General features: G+C 39.4%; 1 long non-coding RNA gene across 2 annotated transcripts in view; it reads left to right on the top strand.

Moving 5' to 3' along the window:
- Positions 1 to 2,527: 2,527 nt before the first annotated feature.
- LOC113956997 overlaps positions 2,528 to 24,169 on the top strand; it is a 61,708-nt gene continuing 40,066 nt past the window's right edge. For both annotated transcript variants that reach the window (XR_003531047.1, XR_003531046.1), the window contains exon 1: positions 2,528 to 2,553. This is a non-coding gene — a long non-coding RNA (uncharacterized LOC113956997). The remainder of the gene's footprint in view (positions 2,554 to 24,169) is intronic.

Here is a 24,169-nt window from a genome sequence, read left to right as displayed (position 1 = left end):
TGTAATTGTGTTTAAATATAAACTCTTTTTTCTTTTTTTTGACAGATCGCACTGAAAGTAATAGTTAATAACAAATAATGTCTGGACATCAGGAGTGACTTTATGAAATTGTAAGGCATGCCTTGACCGACAAAATCTGTTAGTTTACAATGCCTGCACATGCCTGTTTTTAATTTCCTAACTCTTTTTGAATATCTAAGTTGGGCATGAACTGAACAACACATTATATCAATTGCAGATCCCCCCCAGGGTTACAAAGCATCAGAGCATTCAAACATGTCAAGTGAGATCTATAGCAGGAAAGACAATATTGTGGGGATCAGGTAGGGTGTTCAGCATTTGTTCTGTTCCTGTGCTGCTTGTGCATGCTTGTTTTGCCTTTCAGAAAGATGGACCTCAGCACAGCTTTGTTTAAGCCAGACTCCAACATTTATATTCTCCAGGTATGTTCTCACTCTCTGCAGTCATCGTCCTGGGGCTTGAAAAAGATCACTCTCGCTACCACTACTAACAATGGAAGTAGCTGAGGATGCAGCAAGGTTTCTCCTGTTTGGAGAGTATATGCTACCCATCATCATCATGGAGTTTCTAGAGGTGTGCATGCTTGCCTTCTCTGGTCAAGTGATGTGGCAAAGTAATCTCTTGCCAACAGTGCAGATCTTTGGCTCAGTGCCAATCTCAGACTCTTCCAAGTGCTGTGCTTTCAACTTAGAAGGTGGAAAGAGAGAACTACATGACTTCTGGCTCTGTTACTGCAGAGGGGAAACTCAGAGTCAGGGACTGATGTACCAGAACAGGATGGGGCTTTTGAGATGGCATGCCAATACAAATGAAGAGATAGCTTGAATTAAGTCTTCAGGAAGTAAGTTAACTGAGTTAGGTTAAACAGTAGTATTTCTCAGACTATTCTGTTTCCTGATACCAATGAAGCATAATTAATCTGTATATAAATATTACAATTATGAAGGAAGATAAGGATACATGAGTTGCACCTAGCTGAAATTTTTTTTCTGAAATGTCTCTTGAGAAATAAGTCCTTTTTCTAGTGTTTGGGGTTTTTTTTGCTTGAAAGTCTATTTTCATTCATGCCTCAGAAGATGGGAGAAGGCAAATAAAATAATTTTTGACATATTTTCTTTTATTCAGTATTTTTGCCTTGATTGAATCTAGTCAGTGAGCAAGCCACAGGTGACTCAGAGGATGACTGTATGGAAATGGATGCTGTTGCTGGGAGGAAGTTTTTCTGAAGCAGGGGAATGGGAGCCTCAGGGAAGTACAACTACTCATATCCCAGTGTCTCTGAAGCTCTGGGCTTCAGTCCGATATATATTGCAACCTGCGAGGCAGATTATTTAGCAACTGAACGAATTTGTTATAATATGGCAATGATGACATTTGTATTGGCATATGTCTAGCAGCAAATATTTTAGCTTCATGCTAAGCATGATCAAGCCAAACAGGAATTGATTATAAACCCAAGTCAATATTTTGCTGGCAAAAGTAAAGTATTCAGTGAGAAAAAAATGGCCACTTTTCCATGAAACTTATTGTAATGTATTATTAATGCAAAGATGATCAGATAAAAACTGCAACTAGGCAAGCTGTCAAAAATTCGGAGTGAATCAAAAAATTATAAAACACTATTGAGTTAAAACAATCCTATTATAGATCCCAGCAATCATTTTTGCTGCAGCATGCTCCTTAGATTATTTTACTGTTGAGACATTAGTATACAAGGATTTAGAGCTTTGAAGCTTCCCCGTCATTCTCTCATTCACTCTCTTCTTTTGGAATGGCATAAAATTAAAAATGAAATTTACACAGTAAATTATTTAGCTTCAATTCACATTTGAATTGAATAAGAACAATAGAGTTTAAAATAATGGCAGTACTTTTTCCTTTATGGATTGTATTTTGCTGACTTGCATGAAAAATTACTGCTATTACATTCAACCAGAATAAATTGCTATATGAAATCTGTAAACTTAATTTGTGCATGCATTCAACCACTAGCTGCAGACATGGTGCTTTCAGGAAAGAAAATAACCCTGGTGAAATGCTTCTCTGTCTATAGATTTTCTCTGCTTGTGAATGTTTTAAATTTTTATTATCTGTGTCATTCTTAAACATGAGATCCATTCTTCCCAAATGCTGGGCAGTGTCATTAGGTGGATACATTCTGAAATGGGCACATATAGCCATACATATCTCTGAGTGTCTATCCCTTTTTGTACAGGGATTTCTAAAGTGCCTACATCACTCTTGCATTTAAGCTTCATTTTTCTTGGAGATAGCTTAAAGCAAGGGATGTCTTGAAATATCAGCTCTTCTACTAGATTTCATCTTTGTCTGTCTCACTTAGGAGTAGGCAATTTTTTTCCCTAAAAGTAAGGTCAGCCCTGAAGATTTGCTAGTTTAAAGCAATGTCGTTCTGAAATAGGGAAAAAACTTCCCTTTCTTTCTTGACACAGGTATCTCAGACCAGAACATGAGCTTACCAGATCCTATCAGTCATAGATGCTGCAATATAACTGCCATAAATGCATAGAAGGGGTAAGGCGTTACATATACTTTCTTCTGCTGGGTTTTTTGTCAGGTTGCCAGCTCTTTCTATTTTTGTATTCATAAATTAATTTTTCTAAATGATAAGATAGATGCTTCGTAATAATTTACTTTCAACACAGGGGGAAAGGTGTTTAGAAGGAACCGGGAAGATCTTTCTTTTAAGCAGCAGTTCTCCAAAAGCCGAGGCACACCATCACAGTAGAGAGCAGGCAGGCATAGGCAAGGTTCTCTGTGGGGTGCAACAGAGTTCCCATACAAATGCAGGAAGGCACCTTGGCATGATGCTGAAATTGAACTGATGTCCCAGCTTCCCCAGCTGGCTGGTTAGCCATCCCCAGCACCACATCAACCATGCACTCCCAGCCTCTCACCCTGGGTTAACACAGATGCTGTAGGCTCAAACTGCAAACAGAGCTCACCAGCATTTACCTGCCCCCCACAGGGGAGCAATCAACCTTGGTTCTCATTTTAGGAATGTGGAGAAAATGAAGACTCTTTGTAGGTATTTGAATAATTGATAATCTTAAAATGAAATAGATTGCGCTTTTTCTCATTTACCAGCTCACCTAAAGTCTGAATGCCACAGCAGCTTTCATCTGCTCACAGACATAATGTAATGAAATCGCAGTTGATACCATGACCCATGAATTGTTATTTTTAACTTGACATTTCTTTCACGTCAATGCAGATGTTTTGAGAAACAGGAAATAAATGAAATTACTGGGTTCTTTTGAACTAACAGTCTATTGTCAGGTTTATCATGTTACAGTGGTAACAGCAATTGCCTTAAGTGATTTTTAATGGATAACTGTACACATCAAGTTATGATCTTGTCAGATGCAAAACCTAACCAGGGTTAAGTTTCATCAATATTTGAATAGAGAACTGAATAAAATCCTGAGGGCTAAAAAAAAGCTTTGAGAACACCACGTTATTAGGAAAAGATAGTAACAACAGAAAAACTTATTACTGTTAATTAAAATAAATTGACCATACTGTTTTCAAAAAATTATTGTGATTACAGATGTTTATGCAAAATGTGGATTATTACTTTGTAATTAAGAAGAACAGAAATTTTATAAACATGGTCACAATTACTTCATTTGCATATGTGTGTGTGTGTGTGTGTGTATACATATGTACATGATCAGCTTCGTATTTTCCAGTCTGACATTTGCCAGGTGAAAATGTCACACTGGAAACATATGCATGCACATCAAGAAGAACCAAGTTCTCCTACTTTGACATCACATAGAATCTTACATGTAACTAGTAGTTTAAGATCAGCGATATAAAATTTTATTGTGATACCATCCAACAAGGCAGTTGGTTCCTGGATCGCATTATGCTAGAATCTGGTAAGCATAAAAAAGAAACTGTCCCTAGATTTACCAGTCAGACAGAGTCAAGGGGACTGGAAATAGGCTGTGCAAACAAAGAAATAAGAAGGATAGTTGATTTCTACTGATTTACATGAATTACAATTTTACTCATTTTATCTAGACTGAATAAGGGCAAGGGAGTAAGGGCAACCACAAAGGATAAGAGAAAAAGTCATAGTGCATGGTATTCAGTTTAAAATACCTAAATTTATGTGGCTACATGAGTATCTTCATCTGCTGTTCTTGCCTAAGCTTGTAGTGTGTTCAGTGGAGATTTAGCTGAGACAGGGGAATCAAAAGAGCCATTCAGCTCACATACCACATGGTTTATCAGCCAGATTGCTCCCAGAGACGGTGCTAAGGGCATGGAAAGGAACCTACTCCTGCACTATAAGGGACCTATTCTTCCAGTAAACCATTATACAAAATATGGTTATCACCTTTCTACCTGAATGCATTGCTTCATAACATTCAATGCTCTTAATTTACCTTAATTCTTAGTTGAGGCAATGTCTGTATGAGGACATGGCATGGCCACAGGATCACAGGCCTTCCTCTCCCCTTGTGAGAGGAAAGAGATTCAGCTTAGCAACACAAATCTTCCCCAACCCTTCCACAGCACAGCTGTTAATTTCTGTTTTGAATGTAACTGTTCATTTTTATTTATTTGACCTATATTTTATCGTATTTGGACTGCTCACTTGAACGGCACTCCACACATATAAACTTAAACAGGTTTTTTTTATTTGCACTTTCCAAAACACCCTTTGCTCTCAGAACCAGTGCTGATCGCGTGAGCAGAAAACAATCTCCTGGAGTCATTTTAGGAGCCTTTCTCTAAATGATGTTACACCAGTTAGCTGCTGATGCATGAATATGACATAAAACTGGAAATGCTCTTACAAATGTTTCTGTGTAATTCACAGCATTAGAATGTCAGCTCTTTGGGCTTGAACTTTTTGAGCGACATGGTGTGAGTTCACTTGTATCGCTTGATGCTCAGGTTGAGTCATCTCCTTTCTGCACAGTGAGTGGCATTAAAGCCATGGTGGGATTGTAGTTGTCAGCTTTCTCAGATGTAGTTTCAGGATCATGAACCAGATTTTTTTCAAAGGAGAAGAGTAGTTTCATGACCAGAGCTATCTTCTAACATCTGAGGTTAATCCTGGTTCTCTCCATTTTCTACCTGTGTTGGAGATAAAGTGAATTTTTCCACAAATGTTGTTTCCACACAAACGTGTCACCAACCACACCAGAACTGTGTTGTAGTTTCTGGAATGACCATGCTGTACTTGCTCTCTCCTTCCCCAGTCTGCTCCCATCTATTCTATTTGGCTGTTATCTGCAGCCCTGGACTATAGAAGGAGCATGCCATGGGACTTAGGAGTAGAGTTTTCAGCTTATTAACATCTCAGCCAGTAAAGCATTTGATTCCATAGGGGCATGTCAGTAAACCTTGAGGAAGATCTTGTCTACATTAATGCCTTTTTGGCTACTTGTGATGTTGACCAGTCCATTACGCTATCAGTTATAAGACCTACCAGCTGCATTTGAAGCCTCAGTACTTTACAAACCTTCAAATTTCTTCCAGTGTGTATGGTGACCCATTATCTGAAATGAGCTCATCACAAATACAGTGTTTGGTGACTATCACCTCAGTGTGATTCACTAGATGCTGGCTAATGTGTTGCTTACTTCTCTTAGTTTCAAAAGAACAACTGTAATAATCAATTATCAGCAGGCGGTGGTTTCCTCCATGTTCAAATACATCAATTGCCATTTACTGCCAAGCTCTGCTGGGAGCATCACAAATGGTCATAGCCTCCCAGGGATTCTGTCTCTGGTACATTGCACAGTGGCAATGATTTCTGACCTTTTTTCCTTTCTGTGTATTCATCTTGGCCCAATAAAGTCTGCTTGTTGCCCAGTCTTTTGCATAACGTCATCTAAAGTGTCCTCATGAATCTTTTCAGACTCGGTGCATTTTAATTGGAGCCTCTGTTTTCCCCTCTTTCTGCACTTGCTCTTTCTCTCAGTCACCTCTTGGTTTTTTCCATTCTAAAAGTCTCCGGTAGTCAAGGGAACTAGTTTCTGTGCAACCCTGTGTGAGCTTATTATTTCTTTTAAAGGACTCACTGCATTGTCACTCTCAGTTTCTCCGTTTTCCAGCTCCCATGTTTTGCAGATCTGATAACCACTACAGCAATCTGTGTGTGCGTGTGTGTGCTTGTTCTTCCAAATACTTTTCTTTAGCTTTTTGCTTCATTTTGTTGTGTTCTGCATTTTGATCTTTGAAATTCCTCAGTTTTTTATTTTTCACTTGAGATTTACTTTCATAATTCTAGCACTAGCATGGAAATCATTGTGGCACAAAAGACAAAGTTTTGTCAAGAATCTCCTTTTATTCATATTATATAATATAACAGCAGCCAGACAGAGTTGAGAAAAAAGTATATTTAGCCCAGTGCTTTACTCCTGGCAATGGCTAACAGAAGATGCCAAAAGGTGAATTTGATGGCTGTTGGCCATCTATGTTAATACTAAAATATTCTCCAAGCATTTTACAAGTTACAGGACAGTGGTTTCATAAGCCAATACAGTGGTTTCATGAACCAATACATTGGGGATTTTGGGATGGTTATATTATTTATTTATTTTTCATTTAATTAACCTCAAAAAATTTGATTCTCTTAATTGGACAGGTCGCTTTTAGAATCTGTGTAAGTACTTATAGCTATGTGAGACAAGAAATTCTGCAGCTATAGTAACACCTGTGTGAAAAGCAACTTACTTTAATTTTGGTTTTATGGACATACCACCCCTGAATGCCTATTGATGCTTTCTTGTTCTTATATGGGAACAGATCATAAGTTCTTTCCCGAATGTCTTTCCCTGGCCTTCACAATTTCATAATCTTCTGCCTCCCTCACTCACTGCTTTTTGAAGCATCATGTTGTTTTCTGGCTTGTTCTGTGTTCTTTTCTTGATAGTTCTTTACGTTGGCAATTTGGTTTTTTGATCCTAACTCCACCTTGCTAACATTTTCAAAAAATTTTCTACTTATCCATTAGAAGGCCAAGGTCTTTGTCCTGAAGGGTAATATCAGGTAGTATTAGACAATTACATATCAGAAGTTTTTCCTCGTAGTACATTTCTTTACATTGAGTTCTGATGCCCAGTCATTCAGGTTTTAGAGGTCCTTATACTGTTTTCCACTGTTGGTCTTCAACTTTTCTACCCTGAATAACCCAGTGTTCTCAGAAAACTTTGACACTTCACTGGCCACACTCTGTTTCACAGCATTTAAGAGTATGTTAAACAGCATGAGTTCCAGCATGGTCTCTGTGGGACTCCATTGGTGACCTCCCTCCACCGTGAAAATTGACCATTTACTCTTACCTTTTATTCCAATTGTTTAATCAATTGTTTATTCATGCAACAACCTTCCTTTTTATCCCATACCCATTTAGATACTTTAAGAACTTCTGTGGAAGAACCTTGCTAAATGACTTATGGAAATCCATGCATCAGCCAGATTTCTTTTATCCACATGAATGAAATAAGCAGTTTTTAAAGTGTGAATAATCTGACCTATTTTCCAGTCACCTACATTAGGATAAAACGAAGTTACCCTTGGAGAGCTTATTCACTCCATTGACTTGAGAGGGAATCTAGACATACAGCCGTTGGCTTCAGTGAGTTTTCCACTAGCTACCACAGGTATCCCTGCTTTTCTGTATAAAATGCATAAGGGGATATGTCTACATATTCCTGGCCCACAGACCATTTATCCATTGCTGTCCCACAGAATTAATCTCTTCCCTCCAAGACCGGTTTTCTGAAATAGCTCTTGCTCCAGAAACAGGTTTCTGAAAAAGCTCTCGCTCTAGAGTCCATCCATTTTTTCCGCTTGGTACCCAAATTGTGACATTTTTCTGACACTATGCATTACTTTCCCTTGGATGCTCACCACAATGGAGAATTCCAAGGAGGTGTCATTGTTTGCCTTGACCCACACAGCCACTCACTCCCTACCCCAATCCAGTGAGACGAAGGAGAGAGTAGTAAGGGTGTAAGACAGAAAACTCATGGGCTGAGATAAAGACAGTTTAATAAGTAAAGCAAAAGCCAAGGTGTGCAAGAAAAGGAAAGCAAGAAATTCATCTAATACTTCCTATGGGCAGACAGGTGTTCAGCCATCTCAGGAAAACAGGGCTCCCTCACTTGGGAAGACAAATGCCATGATTCCGAAATTCTTCTCCCTTCCTGCTTCTTCTCCCAACTTTACATACTGAGCATGATGCAATATGGCATTGAATATCCCTTTAGTCAATGTGGACAGCTCTCCCAGCTGTGTCCCCTCCCAGCTTCTTGAACACCCCCAGCTTACTCGCTGGTGGTATGTTGTTAGAAGCATGAAAGGCTTTGGGTCTGTGCACATGCTGCCCAGCTGTAACTAAAACGTCTCTGTATAATCAACACTGGTTTCAGCACAAATCTAAAACAGCCAAAACCAGCACAGCAGGACAGGGAAAACTATTAGAGAAATGTTAATGGGGTTTTTAAATACTGAATTCACTCTTATCAGCTCAGATCCTTACACCTGAGCACAGAAGCAGCAGCAGCAGTATCCCAAGGCACTTCCTTTATGCCCTTGAGGGATCGCATCCAGTGACTTGTCACATAACAAGTTGTCTAAAAATATGCACTTTCCATTACTTAATGCTTATTTTAAAAACTGTGGACCTTAGTTTTACACTGGTTTTGGTTTCTCTAGCTTGTCTTTTTTCCACATAGATTGATATTCTTTCAGTTTGACCCTTTTCCAAGAATGAAAAGGTACAGATTCACGTGTTCGATGTCTAACTTAAATATTTCATCTTCTCTCATAGCCTGGGAGAAATATTGATATATTTGTCAGATATTCTTATTGTAACAGTGAAAAAACCATTCATTTAATTAATTGTATTACTATAACAATGTACTACAGGCAATTTGACCTTGTGGACATATTTTCTGTAGATATTTGAGAGTTTCTTTATTCAAACGTTTCAAATGGGTTGTTAGAAATAACCCAATCAGATTTCCTTTATGTTAATGATATTAATTATTAGAACTCAGATAGCTATATTTCTCTGTCTGTATCATCTTAGCATAGCAATTCAGATTTATGTAACAGTTTGGTTGGCTGCATTTCTCCTGATAAAGACTTTGTGTGGGACAGCTTCCTTGTCCTTTTGGTCCACTCTTTTGTATTTTCATTTTCCTAACAGCGCCTGCTTATTTACATTTTCTTTTCCTTAAACTGCTGAGTTTATTATTTAATATGATTAATTTTATTTCGTTTCTCAGATTATATAGCAGCACCTTCTTCAAAGCTTGCTGATAGTTTGTGATTAGAAAATTCTAATCTGAATGAGTTTAAAGGCTATTCTTAGGCAACCACTACAGCTGTCCTTCTTGATTTAGACTAAACGCCTGTAATTCTATAGCTAATTAAATCTTTGAATGCCCTATCTCTAGACTTAACTATCAGACCACTTTAGAAATATGAATATTTTAGGGGATTGAAATTAGATGATTTATTGTAATGTATCTGGGGATTTTATTATGCCTCCTTTGAAATTACATAACATTATTTAATACCAGATTAATATGTCTAGCAGCAAGTCCCTCAGTATTACTGACTTGTTCATCACAAGCCCTTGTTCTAACATCTGTATTCTGTTTCTTTTGTCTGTACTTCCAGACCAGATCCATGAAATGTCACTTATTTTTGACCTTGGCCTTGCTCTCTTTCATGGTGATATTTCTCCCTCATGTTTGCGTTGGACTGCTGAGACATCTCTTCTGCTTTTGAGACTCAGCAATGGCTGTGGAGCCCCAGTCTTCTACCAAAGCATACCTGGCATGGAATAGACATCAGTACAGCCCTCCAGCCTCCAGCAGGAGGACCCTTGCTTTGTCATGGTCAACCCTGCAGTCACCCCCGGGGTACCTGTCATTTTCTGTCGTTTCCCATATGCACAGAACATTTCCCCAGCCTCAGAAAGTGGTTCCCTAGAGCAGGAACAGCTCCCACAAATGGAAGGGCCACACCGGGCTAGATGTGTACAAACACACCCCATCTCATCCCATTTCTGCTTTTTTTGACAAAGCAGGCAGAGGCTGGAGGAAATAGTGCCTGGTTGCTGCCATGTGTGCCATGGCAGAAGTGGGGTCATGGAAAGATGGACCTACTTCCCTTCTGTTCCAGAGGAAGCATGTGGCAGAGTGGGGAGATAAACCCAGATCTCCCAAATGACCAACAGTGCCTTAGCTGTAAGACTGAATGTCTCCACTGTGATGATGAAACAGCTTTTCAGATGAGTTGCAAAGCAGTTAGCTTGCTCCTCTTCAGCCATTAAAGATCCCAAGATTGCTTTCCATAAGCTTCCAGTAGTGTTACTTAACTGAGTGTCCTGGCTGCAGTCCAGCCTGGCTTACCCTAGACCACATTTCCCAAATTCCATCATTTCAGCTGTGTAACGTAAATCATGCTTACATCTCACTCAGCACTGCTGATGCTGCTAAAGAGTTACAAAGGCTTGTTTCATAGCCACTGTAAAGCCATGAAGGGAAGCAATCCTTTTATACAAATGCTGTATGCAAAGTATAGTCTGTCTGTCTATTTGCATTTCCTGCATTTCTTTTCATTGTGTTTATTATCATTGTTATCATGTCTGTTCATACCTAACTGCATGGACTAAGGAGCTCTGTGAAATGTCAGTCCTTCACCCTGGACTTGAAACTGATTATATACACAGATGTCAAGGTCGTGTTTCAGTAACATTTATTTTGGAAACTCTGCAAACAGACAGAAAGAGTTAAATAAATGTGATTGTTTTTCTGACTCTTAGGCAGAGTCCTTACAAATTTCTGAGCACCTCTTGAGAATTTTCTCTTCATTTTCATATTAAAGCAGCCGTAAGATCTGAATTAATCTGCCTTTTCTGCTGGATGGTCCTCTCCAGACAAGATGCGCCAGCATCAATGAAACACTGTACATGTGATCCTGGTGCATTCATATCCAGTAGTTCTGTTGTGCAGTTTCCTAGGTTTGACTGGCCTGTCTAATCACAAGACAAGTTCCATAGGGTCAAATACCTTAATTTTTCCATTCTTTGCCACTGGGGCAAGGCTGTGTTTTCAACACTACTCTTCCTTAGGGAGATGGTGCAGGAAACAAAACCCAACAGGTTACAGCCACCTTAGGCCAGCATTGACCAACTGATTGCAACATGTATTCTGACCCCAGAACATGTAATGTCTGCATTTGTTTGTAGCTTTGTTTTTAAAGTACGACATGGTCATTTTATGAAAGTATTGTCTCCATCTGACAGTTTTACTGCTCTTAAGCACCAGGAGGATATTCATCAGCCTTCTTAAGAAACTTTGCCCATATTCGATGCAGAGACTTTTACCTTCCTCTACTTAAAATAGCATTCATGTTCAACTTCAGTTTCTTTCATGGATTTTTTCACTGTTCTATTTTTCTGAACTGATTTCAAATCCAGGATAGCTCTTTTTCAGACATGTAGAGAGGGAAAAAAATCCTGAAAGCACAAGACCATCAGTAGACTTCAGTTGTTTGCCTTTTTTTCAGTTGAGACTGTATAGTATGTCAACACCAGCTTTGGCTGTAAAGCCCTGTACATGTTGAGCTGTTTTAGATTATCTGATTTTATGTCCTTCATTCATCATTCATAATCCATTATACCACTGCTGTATGATATGACTGCAATAACACCTAAGACTTGTTTGAAATATTAATTTTTCCTAAGAGTTATTTCTTTTCTGGGACAAAGATTTAGGAACTTTTCTGCATAAGAAGTAGTTAGTTAGTTTTCCTTATTATTGTGTTCCAAGTGTATTTCTTTCATTAGCTAGAAGTGTGAATTAATATTTGAGACTTCTCAATAGGTCTTTTAACTTTCTAAAACCATGACAAAGGTACCATGCCATTAACACTCTGCCTTTTTGTTACATATCCTCAAAAAAATTACTAAAAATATCCATTCCTGTTAAATGAAATCTAGCATTTGTTATATGTACTCACAGAAACGTGGTCTAGAAATTGCAATATATAACCAACTTGAAAAAATTGAATTGATCAGTACTACATACACTAGATTGTCAAAGCTTGATTTAAAAATCAAAACTTCGTTTAAAAAAAAAAAAAATCACTAAAAAGAAAGGCCCAGGAAACCAAAACATAAATTCTCCTTGTCATGTTCCTGTGTTTTTGGCAGATGCCCCAGGCAGCTCTGCTATCTCTCTCTCAGAGGGTGAAACCATTACCCTAGAGCACGGTGTCTGAAGAGCATTCAGGGCTCAGAAAAACTCCAGGGCAGCAGACCCCTTTAATAGGGATGTGGAATGACGAGGGCAAGGATTTCCAAATCTCACTACCTACAGTTCTCTTTTATTGGAAACCTAAACACTTGAGTGTATGTTTCAGTTTCAGTACTTTCTCCCAGTGGCTGAAGGGAGTAATGAGCATTGCAGGACTGCTGACACAACTAGCTCCATCTGTCCTTTTGTGCTGTTTGTCCTCTCAGCAGAACAAGTCATGATGAAAGCCAGGGATGTGCACGGGCCCTTGTGCCAAGTAATGGCAACAATTTGTTCTTAACACCATATTTCTTCCATCTGCTCTTTATGTTCTGTCCTTCCAGAGAATATGGATCTGCCTTCTTCAATCCATCTCCAGTAATCTGTGATGACACCAGACACCATGGAAGAGGGGGGCAAGCGTGACCCTACTGCAGGACTCTGGATCCTGCCTAGCAACAGCATCCACCAATATGCTGGTCATGTGCTCTTCCTCCCCTGGCTGGAAGAACAAATGTTAATATTCTTCACATGTGACTCCAGAAACTGAATAATAGGAGCTGACCTGACCATAGATGCTGGGATCACAAAGTCTCAGGAGTTTAGTTGCTAGCATAATGCATCATTACGCTGCTGAACCAAACTCGTTGCTTGCTGTTTACAACCACATTAAATATGAATAAGAGAACTAAACAAACCACTGAAAAATAGTCTAATTAAAATGTGCAGTGAGATAGGCCTATGGCTTTTAGTGCTTTTAATTCCCCATGAAAAAAATAAAAGCGTATTCTCTTTCCTTCTTTTTCATGACATTTTTTCCCACACAGAAAGGCTAAAAGCAGCTGCTGTTGGCTTGCTGTTAACAAAGGACTTTAGCCTGTGAATTTGCCTGTGAATGACTTTGCAGGGTTGAGCAAAGCATCTGCAGATCAAAACAAGACTTAAAACAACAGTGAATATGATCAAACTTCATTTGTTTGCCCACTGATCTCTACTGCAGAATAACCCTCACTGCCTGTAGAGGTCCTTTGCTCTCTGACCTGGAAAAGAAGGGGAGTCAGGGACACAGAAGACACAGCAAGGCAACAGAAGACACAGCAAGGCATGGCGGGGCACACTGCCGCTGTGCCAGGTCCTCTTCTCTGTCCAGGCCAAAGACTATGCTCAGTTGTAAGCATGTCCTTGGGGAGTCATTACTACTCACTGGCTGAAATATAAGCAGGTACCTAAGTGCTGTGTAAGCTAAGGACTAATTGGGAGTTCTTGTATCTCTTCAGTATGAAGAGTTTGCTTTACAAGTTTTACAAAAGTGCATACTCCATAAGCAGCACTTACAGTCTTTTAGTTTTCAGTGTTCCTTCTCACTTGAAGAATCTGTAAAACAACTTTCTTCAGCTCTAGTCATCTGCACTTGTCCCTGAAGGAGAAGTATCTATTAAATGTTTTATGATGTATAAACAAGTACATTTCCTTTAAAAACGACAGTGTTTTCACAAACAATGCCCCAGTCCCTGGATTTAGCTCCAGAGAGGTATTTCATGGAAAACACCTTCTAGTCACTCTGCTTCTGATTACAGTAGCAGATCTGAAAAATGGCCACTTGCCACATAGGCCTCCAAGCACTTGTAATCCCCCTTCTCCCAAATCAAATGCATCTGAATTTCTTTGCCTCATAGAATCCAGGAGGGTTTTTTTTGGAAGTGAGAAAAAACAAGTATTCTGGAAAATGAGCAACTGAATATTTCCCTCTGGATTTGGGTTGATAAATATTAAAGGATGGCAGCAGTTCTTATTTGCAGAGAAGAAGAAGACACTACTCCAATCTCCTGAGCCATATTGGAAAGTTTATTTTATTTAGCAAAGATGAAAATTGTACTGGAGAGATTAACACTTTGATAACCCTGAAGCATTTTGGCACCCCTCAATCACAGGAATTGAATCAAGAGAGGCTGCCCATTGCTATGCTCACTGCCTGTCCTGACAGGTGTATCAGGGAACGTTTGCCAAAAAGGCGGAGAATGGTGCATTTCAGATGAGCCATTTGGCCAGAAAAGTAGCTGGATGATAATAATATGTAAAAACACAAGCAAAACATAACCTTGTGTGAATCTCTGAATGCAGGGTTTATTCTTGCAGTCTGCAGCCTCTTGAAAATATTAGAATTAGGCAATATATTTTAAATCACATCAACAACCATTTTCAGAAAAGAACGCATTGTCTAGGACTTGCAGCTCACCAATCACATAATGTGAAACAGTCCACAAACATCCAAACCAAAGCCCTCTTTTGGTCTTTCATCCAAATGTATAACATTTTGAAATTCTCTAGCTATAGTGTTTCTAAAAATAGACTATTTAGGCTACCAGCATAGAGTATTCTGCTAACCTTTTCAACTGTTTGGAAATGACAAAATTGTTCCCATTGTAATTAATGGCACTACGTTGTGGAATACTGAGGAAATGTACCTAAAGGTTCTGACAATAATTTTGTTACTAATATATTCCCCTGGTCTGCCTTTGAACTCTGTCATTCCTTGACTTGCAGCTGTGTTTAATGAGTAGTGAGATTATTCAAATGAGCCCACAGCAGAACATTGTTTTCTTAGTTCCTAGATCTTGAGAAGACATCTCCCGCCACAGTCAGTAGGTAAAACCTAAATCACAACCTTAGCATTGAATTCCATTTTATGCTTAAGGGTTTGTAAATACCTCAGTACCCTATAAATATAATTGTGTTCGGTTGTGATGGAGCTGATCTCTACTTACAACAGCTGCCAACGAGCCAGCAATAAAACAAAGGAAAAAACAGCTCAGCCTGTCACTGATGAGTGAGAAGCCAAATATGACTGTACTTATGCCATGGCATAGAGGCTTCTGCAAGTGTATTGCAAAGAGAGGTTACAGGATGCTCAGACGGAGCAGATTTGTATATGGGGGATTGTTGCCATCTTTTATTTCCCAGTCTTAACCACTGGGTCTTGTCCCTAGGAGAGAAAAGGGAGACAGAAAGAAATTTAATTCTGTCCAAAGATAAATGGTGAAAGACATTTTCCATCATGGAAAAAAATTAATAAGGTCCAATTTAAAACTGATAAATAGTCAATTCAGTGTGGTGGGATTAAGGATTTTTCCTAAGGAATTTACAGAAAGATAAGCATCTCATGAATAAATAAATTCAACTGCAGCACACAACGTATTTATTGATTCACAACCCATTTGTTTGAGAGTTTGCCCCTAAGGAGCAGAAGGTACCCTATTATTACTGATAATATAAGAGTTACAGTTATATTCAGAAACGACAAGCTACATTAAAATGATGTCTCAGGGTTAAAACAAGAACCCACCAAAGTCAGGAAATTCAAAGTTAAGTCTGACACTATGTCAAACTGCATGGTGTCAGGAAAAATGACAGTCGTGTCTTTGCATATCTTGGCTTCTGTGGTTTATATCTCAATTTTAATGGCATAGAAGTGGCATATCATTTCCTTCTAAATTAATTTTTGTTTTACGTTATCATAAATAAAAAAGGACAGGCAGAACTGAATGTGGAAAGAGGCCACAACAGCTCTCCTGTCACCTGTGTGCGATAGAAAGGACTCTTTACCACTTGTTTAAAGACCTACTTTCTAAATCGATTATTTTTTATTAGTTGCATGTTTACCTGGTTAAACAATTGACTGATAGCTTTTCCAGACAGATATAAGGACAAAATACCTGGTCAAGAAGCTTACAAAGAGGACAGGCAACATAAAAATAAGGCTGGTAGGAAGATCGGCAAATTCATGTGAGTGTGACTCTGAGTGGTGCTGGGACTTAGAGCTTTTTCAAAGACAGAAGATTTGTTTTCCAGTTATCCCTTTTACTAATATCTTTTGGGGGAGAACACCTTGAAAATAACACCCACATTGCTGGAGACTCAAATTCTCACATTGTTCTCTACCTTGAGCAGCAGCTGCCAGTACCCCTGTGTCCAGTTTGCTGCTGTAAAAAGTCAGGGCAGCTGAACTTTTTCATATTGACTGTCTTCACTGCGGAACACGTTACCCTCACTTGGTGGAGATCTTGCACGAGATCTTGCAAGAGACCTTTAATCTTTTCATAATCCACATACTTGAAGGAACAGGAGGATATCCTAATTGTATACTAGCTAGCAGTGCTGTATGTGTAATTTCCTTGTGGGAAAAGGTTTAGCTGAAACAATGCTTTCACAGGTAGAGGAAAAACCACATTTACCCTGGGAGGCAATTCATGAAGCTTAAATTATAACTGGTAGGAATAAACTCTGTTTCTAGTCCTCTTTATTTGTGTAGCTGACAGAGGTATCCCAGGTTACACAAACTTTTACCGTTCTGTATGTCAACTCCTGCTTCCAAACAGGAAACCTAGAGCTGTTTACACTGTGAATTTGTTGTGCATTGCAGAGGGCACTGCATCTGTTCATCAGTGACAGAATTATACTTACAGATCTGTGTATTCATAGAAATTACACTCCAGGTTAACTTCCAGGCAGCAAGTGGGGAATCCTACACTTTAGGCAATTTAGAAATGATGTTCTAGTTAACGGGCTGACATTAAGAAGTGTTTGATAGGCTGTTTCTCATGTGTGTGGCAAAACTGACAAAGTAGACCCCTTCTTTACATAAAAGATGTAAGATAAAAAAGGTGTAGGGCAGATGCCCAGGCAAGGATCGCCTATTTGAGCATGGGCTTGATAATTATATTTCCCTCAAAGGTATCTCAGGAGAGGTTTGTCTTCAAAAACAAGCATAGTATACATATGTATTTTGCCCACAGTGGGCAAATTCATGGGTAGCAGCTCTTCTGACATATTTGAGTTGATAAAAATCCATTATAGTAATGTATTTTTTTTCAGAGGCTGAAGAAATAAAGCCACAGATGTGATGAATTTCAGGTGGCCATTAATAGTTTGAACTTGTTTAAGTTACAAAACTGACAGAAAATCTCACAAAAATCATATGAAAATGCAGTGCAGGTGAGATATGTTTGAGGTGTTTACTGGAAGCAGAGAGGGAGGTAATATTATTTAAAGGCAATTTTGCAAATAATTCCTGCTCTCCTAGACTTGGTCAGCATTTCAGCATGTGACTATAACTAGGCTCATGGCAGGGCCTGTCTTTTTTTTTTTTTTTTATCCCTGATACCCTTACAGTGGTAATCATGCATCTTGTCAGTTGTTATAAAGACAAATGTTCTCCATTGCTGTACTGTCAGCGCATTTCAGTACAAGCAGAACAGTAGCACACCACACCTGTTAGATGTGTGGAATATACCATTTGTCTTGTCATAGCTGCAGAATCAGGTATACCTTGAGATGACAGGATCTTCGGTGCAGGAAAAATTTAGGTCTGCTCTTTACACTGCCGTTGACCATTCTGCTGCCCTCTGTGCACTTCCACAAGGCTCTTCAATACACTAGGAAATAGGAAGCGAGTTTCTCTCCAAAATCGTTACTTTTTACGCACAGTAAAAACCCTGCCTTTTAACTTGGCACACATCATATAGAAAACCAGTAAGCTATACATTTATTATTAAATACACCACAGTGTGACTTGGAGGCAGAAGTTCATGATCATGACCTTTCTTCTTTTATTCTGTTCAGCTTTTGAAGAAACAGATGGGGTTTAGCTTAACTGTTAACATAAATTGCCGTATGGAACAAAACACAGCTGATTATTATATTAACACTGATTTTAATACGTTTCATCATGTTATTGTGGCTCCAGTTGCCATGCTGTTTTGTTCAGTATATTCATTTGAGAAATTTAGTGTTGTATCTTACAAATTGAGATCCTATTACAAACATATGGTGTATAAATAGATTTTGCCACCTGGTGACTGTTAAAAATCTGTGAGGGAGAGATTGCCGTAGTGTTAACTCCTCCCTGCTGGAAGTCACTTTTCCAATAGAAGACATTTAAAGAAACAGTAAGAGGTGGAAACTCTTGATTTGCTGCTGTGACAAAGGGTTAATTGTGCTAATTGCATTGTAATACCTGCTTGGTTTAAAGTCTTTCCCTGTTGTGATTGTCTTGGGAGTCAAATTGTTTTTAAATTGGTTTGTCACTTGAATGCATTTGGAACTTTGTGATTAAGGTTGTGGAAACAGAGATGATGTTTAAGTTACGTAACAGTTCCTTCCATAATCAATCACTGTCTCATTTTAGACCTATCTAAGAAGGTTCCTGCACACATGAGAATACGCAGATTGAAGTAATGGATGAGGTAAGCTAACTGCTTGCTGGCTGTGAACATTTGCATTTCTTTCCACCAGTAGAGTGCTGCACAGAATATATGTGGGCTTTTTGCTTTCTTGAGTCACACCCGTGACCTCCATGAGTCATGGTACACCATGAAATGAGCAGATTAAAAAAAAACCCTCTCCTAAATCTTAAAAATGTTTACTTGGTCGTGTTGCTTCTGTCTGCTCTTACAAATAAAGAAATAAGGCAGCAGACCCTATTCATTGACCACTCAAGTCAACAGATGAACTTTCATGGGCCACGCACCAGGCTGGGGAATCTGGCAATCTGCAAAGGTGAAGGGGAGCATTGTTACTCATAACAGCCTTTTGAGCTTTGCCTGGCAGAAAGTATGTACAAATACAAGTCCTGTAGTCTTGTTCCTTTGTTTATAGATTGGCAAAGGTACTGAAATGTATATATGAGCTAGTGAGAAGGGGATGAGGCTACTAGCAAGAATATCTAATTAATGGGTTGAGTTTTAAGGCAGTGGCTCCAATGGTAATTGGTGATCTCAGGAAAGGTAGCAGTACCTATGCTCTGTAATGACCTGAGGACCATAAATACTGAAGATAGATTAGTGGACATGATAGGAATACAGTTGCTTCAACAGTGTTATAGGGGCCAAGTAAAGGGCAAGTAATTCTCTAGGGAGAAAACTGATAAAAGGCACCAGGGTAGATTGATGGAAGGAACAAGAAATGGGTTAGCTGAAATTTATTGCAGACCTGGGCAGTGTTTGCTGTGGATAGAGTGGAAATATGAAGGAGAATTGAGTGGCAGTAACAGCCAAAGTGGAAGCAGCTAATGAGGAAAGGAGACTGAAGAGGTGATTCAGACATTGAATGGAGAAAAATGTATAGGTGGGAGCTGGGTCTACAAAAGGCAGGAATGGGAGACAGGGACACAGAGGATTGGCATCTGAGAGGGACATACGTGTGGGCTTCAGGGTCATGTGGGGATGAGCACTGAAAAAAGAAGCAAGAATGAACAGGGACAGTGAGTATTGTGAGCAGGCTGGGGATGCAGTGAGCTGTGACAAGAACAGAGGCGTGAACTGACAGTGTAGCATGCTTTAACATGCTGGGTACAAGGGGTAGGAAGCTTTCTCTCAGGCCTGTATGCAGTTCCAAGGTGATGGGGCCCTTGGCCATGGCTATATGGTGCCTACTAGTAAGTCCTTGCCTTAGGTACAGACTGCTGAAAACTGGGGATTGTGAGCAGCAAAAGATAATGCAATAGCAACACACAGAAGTGAATTCTCTCTCTGGACCATCTTTGATTCACTGCACAGTCAGCCTGCTTAAACCAGCTGTGCCAGATGACCAGTAGGAGGACTACCAAAATATTACTGAAGGATTTTGTATCTAAAGCAAGCATCAGAGGTGCTGTGAGGGCAGGAAAAGACACAGAGGACTTGTTAGGCCATTCATGTGTCCCGCTACAATGCATTCATGTCCAGTTGCTGCATCATAGCAACCTCTGGTCACTCAAAGATCCTTGTTAGCCAGCAGTGTGTGTTCTTTGGGTTTCCTTGGCTGTTAACCAATAACCGAAAGGAAAGTCTAAAGATCTGGTCATCACCAGAAATTCTATCTTAACTTTGAATAATCAGATATCTCTGTTTTCATCTTTCTGTGGGCAAACCGTTATAATTTGACTGCCGCAAGCAGGAGTGTGTTTTTATTCACTCATTTTCTTACCTATCCTGGTCCTGATTATTTTCTCTTGGCTAAGATTTTGTTGAAGATAAGTGCACATTAATCCTGCAGGAAACTACAGGCCTGTCAGTCTCACTTCAGTGCCTGGTAAAGCTATGGAGAAGAGTATTCTGGAAGGTATTGGAAAACACCTGAAAGACAATGCAGTGATCGATCACAGCCAGCACAGCTTCATGAGAGGAAAGTCCTTCTCATTGAACCTGATTTCCTTTTATGACAAGGTAACCCACCTTGTTGATCAAGGGAAGCCAGTTGATGTAATCTTTTTGGATTTCAGTGAAGCTTTTGATACTGTCTCTCACAGGACCCTTCTGGATAAAATATCCAGCCCATGGCTGGATAAATACATCATGTGGTAGGTGAGCAACTGGCTCGTGGGTTGAGCATGGAGGGTAACAGTGAATGGGGTGACATCGGACTGGTGACCTGTCACTAGTGGGGTTCCATAGGGCTCCATCTCGGGCACTGTGCTCTTCAATATCTTCATAAATGGCTTGGATGCAGGACTGGAAGGAATACTAAAGAAGTTTGCAGATGACACAAAACTGGGAGGAGCTGTTGGATCCCTCGAAGGCAGGGAGGCCCTGCAGAGAGACCTTGACAAATTAGAGGACTGGGCAACCACTAATATGAAGTTCAACAAGGGAAACTGTCGGATTCTGCACCTGGGATGGGGCAAGCCCATAGGTACCTAAAGACTGGGAAATGAGATGCTGGAAAGCAGTGCTATGGAAAGGGACTTGGGGGTCCTGATCAATGGCCAGTTGAATATGAGTCAGCAGTGCCCTGGCAGCCAGGAGGGCCAACTGTGTCCTGGGGGCATCAGGCACAGCATCGCCAGCCGGTCGAGGGAGGGGATTGTCCCACTCTGCTTTGCCCTGGGGTGGCCTCACCTTGAATATTGTGTGCAGTTTTGGGCCCCACGATATAAGAAAGATATTAAACTGTTAGAGAGTGTCCAAAGGGGGGCAATGAAGATGGTGAAGGGCCCTGAGGGGAAACCGTATAAGGAGCAGCTGAGGTCACTTGGTCTGTTCAGCCCGGAGAAGAGGAGACTGAGGGGAGACCTCACTGCAGTTACAACTTCCTTGTGAGAGGAACAGGAAGAGCAGACACTGATCTCTTCTCAGTGGTGACCAGTGACAGGACTCGAGGAAATGGCCTGAAGTTGTGTCAGGAAAGGTTTAGGCTGGATATTAGAAAAAGGTTCTTCACCCAGGGGATGGTTGGGCACTGGAGCAGGCTCCCCAGGGCAGTGGTCACAGCAACAAGCCTGACAGACTTCAAAAAGCATTTGGACAATTCTCTTGGGAACATAGTGTGACTCTTGGGCAGGGTCCTGGGCAGCGTCAGGAGTTGGACTTGATGATCCTTGTGGGTCCCTTCCAACTTGGCATATTCTGTCTGCTTCTGTCTGCTAAAATCACTACAGTAGTTTTTGGTGATGAACATACTATCTGGAATATGAGATATCATGAAGATCACATAGAATTTTACAGTCAAGATAATTTTTTGCCAACATTTTTTCTGGTATTTTTTGTCAGATACAAATTTCATTTAACACAGCTGTTTAGTGAAACAGAAATATACTGTATCAAGCTACTGTTCTGTGGTTTGTAAGTGACTTTAAATCCAATTGTTTCCAATAATTACTAATGCTCCATTAGAGATTGGAAAGGCAATTTATTAGGAACTCCCAAAAGCCTTCTTTAAGAAGTGCAATCTGTGTTTGGTTAAAAGTTTACATAAAATCAATACGAAATTATAGTAGCATAGTTAAACAGTTCTCAGTTAATGTTATGCTTGAATCTGTTTTGTTCTCAACAATTCAGAAAATGTAAGTTACAGAGGAAGGGTAGTTGAGATCTTGGAGAAGGAGGATGCAAATTATTTTGCTACTCTGAATGATATGTGGAATGGAAGAGCATCAATCTATTACTTGCCAGTGATGTCTTTGTAGTCTTTTTACATCTCTTGAAGGAATGTTGAAAGTTTCATCAAAAGTTTTTACTGCATGCTAGTTCTTGCTAGCAAAATATTTAACATCATTCCATGGGAAGAAGTGATTCCAATTTTAATTAAGGTCCAAATCAGCTCTCTACACAAAAATAAGAACAGTAAAGCAGCAGGTGTTGAGGCTGGGGAATAAGTGTTTCATTTCTTAAAATAAAATTGAGGACAAAAAAACTCCTCTAAGCAAATCACAAGTGGAAAATAAACTAAGGAAAATTACTTTCACCTCCACCTACTCTGCCAGTTTATTCACTAGGACATTTATTTACCTCTATCTAGAAGTCTTATAACCTTAAAAAAATAGCTAAACCACTCATCTGTTTTTCAGCCTTGAAGGATAATTTCAGCTATTTGATTATGAATTGAACGTATGTTCTACTTACTGAACTAAAGCAATGGATTAGTCATAGCTGGTGACAAAAGTTGTTTTTGTTTACAAAGTGTCAGAGTAGGGTATATCTAAAGAAAGACTCTCAAAAGTCACATTTTTACCACAAGCAAACAGTTCAGACCTCAAGCTGGAAACATACATATTAGTTCTCTTTCTCTTCTTGGCAAATAACGTAAAAGAAATCATCTCTGAACAGCTGTTCAGAATGCTGCTGTTAAGTGAGACATATCAATTGCACAAGACAGAGCAGGGGCAGAGGCAAATAGTCTGTTTATTCCCATTCTGTTAGCCAAGAATAAAGGAAGGGTGTTTTGTGCCTGATTTGGAAGTGCATAAGAAGCAAAATATTTGCAAAGGATTTAACTGGTGTCCCATATCGCATGCATCTCATTTGTTTCTCTAGTTTGGTCCTTGAAAACCTCTGCTGTCTGGGCTTTGAGAAACCCAGGCAAAAGGACTTCCATTCTTTAGGGCTTTTCATCCTACTCAAAAGAAAAGTGACCTGTGACCTTGATCCAGAGCAAGTTTCCGTAACTGTCTTTATGTGCAGAACTTCTTTTGCCCATCAGTACTCTAGATATCACAGAGACATGTAATTTTATGGCAAGTGAAGGATATGCTGTTTGACAGAAATGTTGCTTTTCTGGTAAAACAGACTGAAAGCCATGGTCTGATGAACTTGTCTGACTTACCACAGATCATGAAAAAAATCAGCAGTCCCTCCCTTCCTGAACATCCTATTTGCTTTAGACATAAAATCTAATTTCTTAATGAGGGTATCTTCATTAAGATGTGGGTCTTATCAACCTGCAGTTAATGATAAAAGCAAATCTTATAAACAAGCAGAGTTTAAATAACACATTAAAGCTTATCACTGATGATATCTTTAATTATGGTAAAGCAAATTGTAAGATACTCTAATGGGAAATACAAATTACTTGTTAAAATTATTAACAGAGTTAACGTGCTTACATTTGTTTATGTGTACAGGAATCATTTCAAATATTTGACTGCAATGACAATATGTGTAAAGATCAATTAAAAGTCAGGAAGATGAGATATTGGATTTTCAGACCTTAATAGGATTTCATCTGCACTTGTTATATTATGTTATCCACTTATAATTGAACTTCCATCATACCATAGAATCTGTCACTTCACCAATTTATATTTCTAACCTCTAATGAAACTTCTGTTTGCTAAGGAGAATTTTTGAGACCCATGATCCTGCTGGAGCTGTTTGGTACAAACATTAATCTGCCCCACTCAGATGTTGGGGTTTCAGGCTGTCGACCAAAACCAAAATGTAGCAGTGACAGCGCCTGTGTAGCCACGTACTTCACAAGCATCATCACCTACACAAGTTGATCTAATAAATAGCTCAGGTGAAATAAAAGGCAGTTTTAAGTATAACAAACAAGGTCCATTGGTAACAAGAAAATTACCAGAAGTCTGTCTAATCTTA

The sequence above is a fragment of the Corapipo altera genome, unplaced genomic scaffold, assembly GCF_003945725.1.
Source record: "Corapipo altera isolate COAL_440 unplaced genomic scaffold, ASM394572v1 1, whole genome shotgun sequence".
Taxonomy (NCBI): Eukaryota; Metazoa; Chordata; class Aves; order Passeriformes; family Pipridae; genus Corapipo; species Corapipo altera.
Note: the sequence above shows the minus strand (reverse complement) of the source record. Positions and strands in the feature narration are given on the sequence as shown.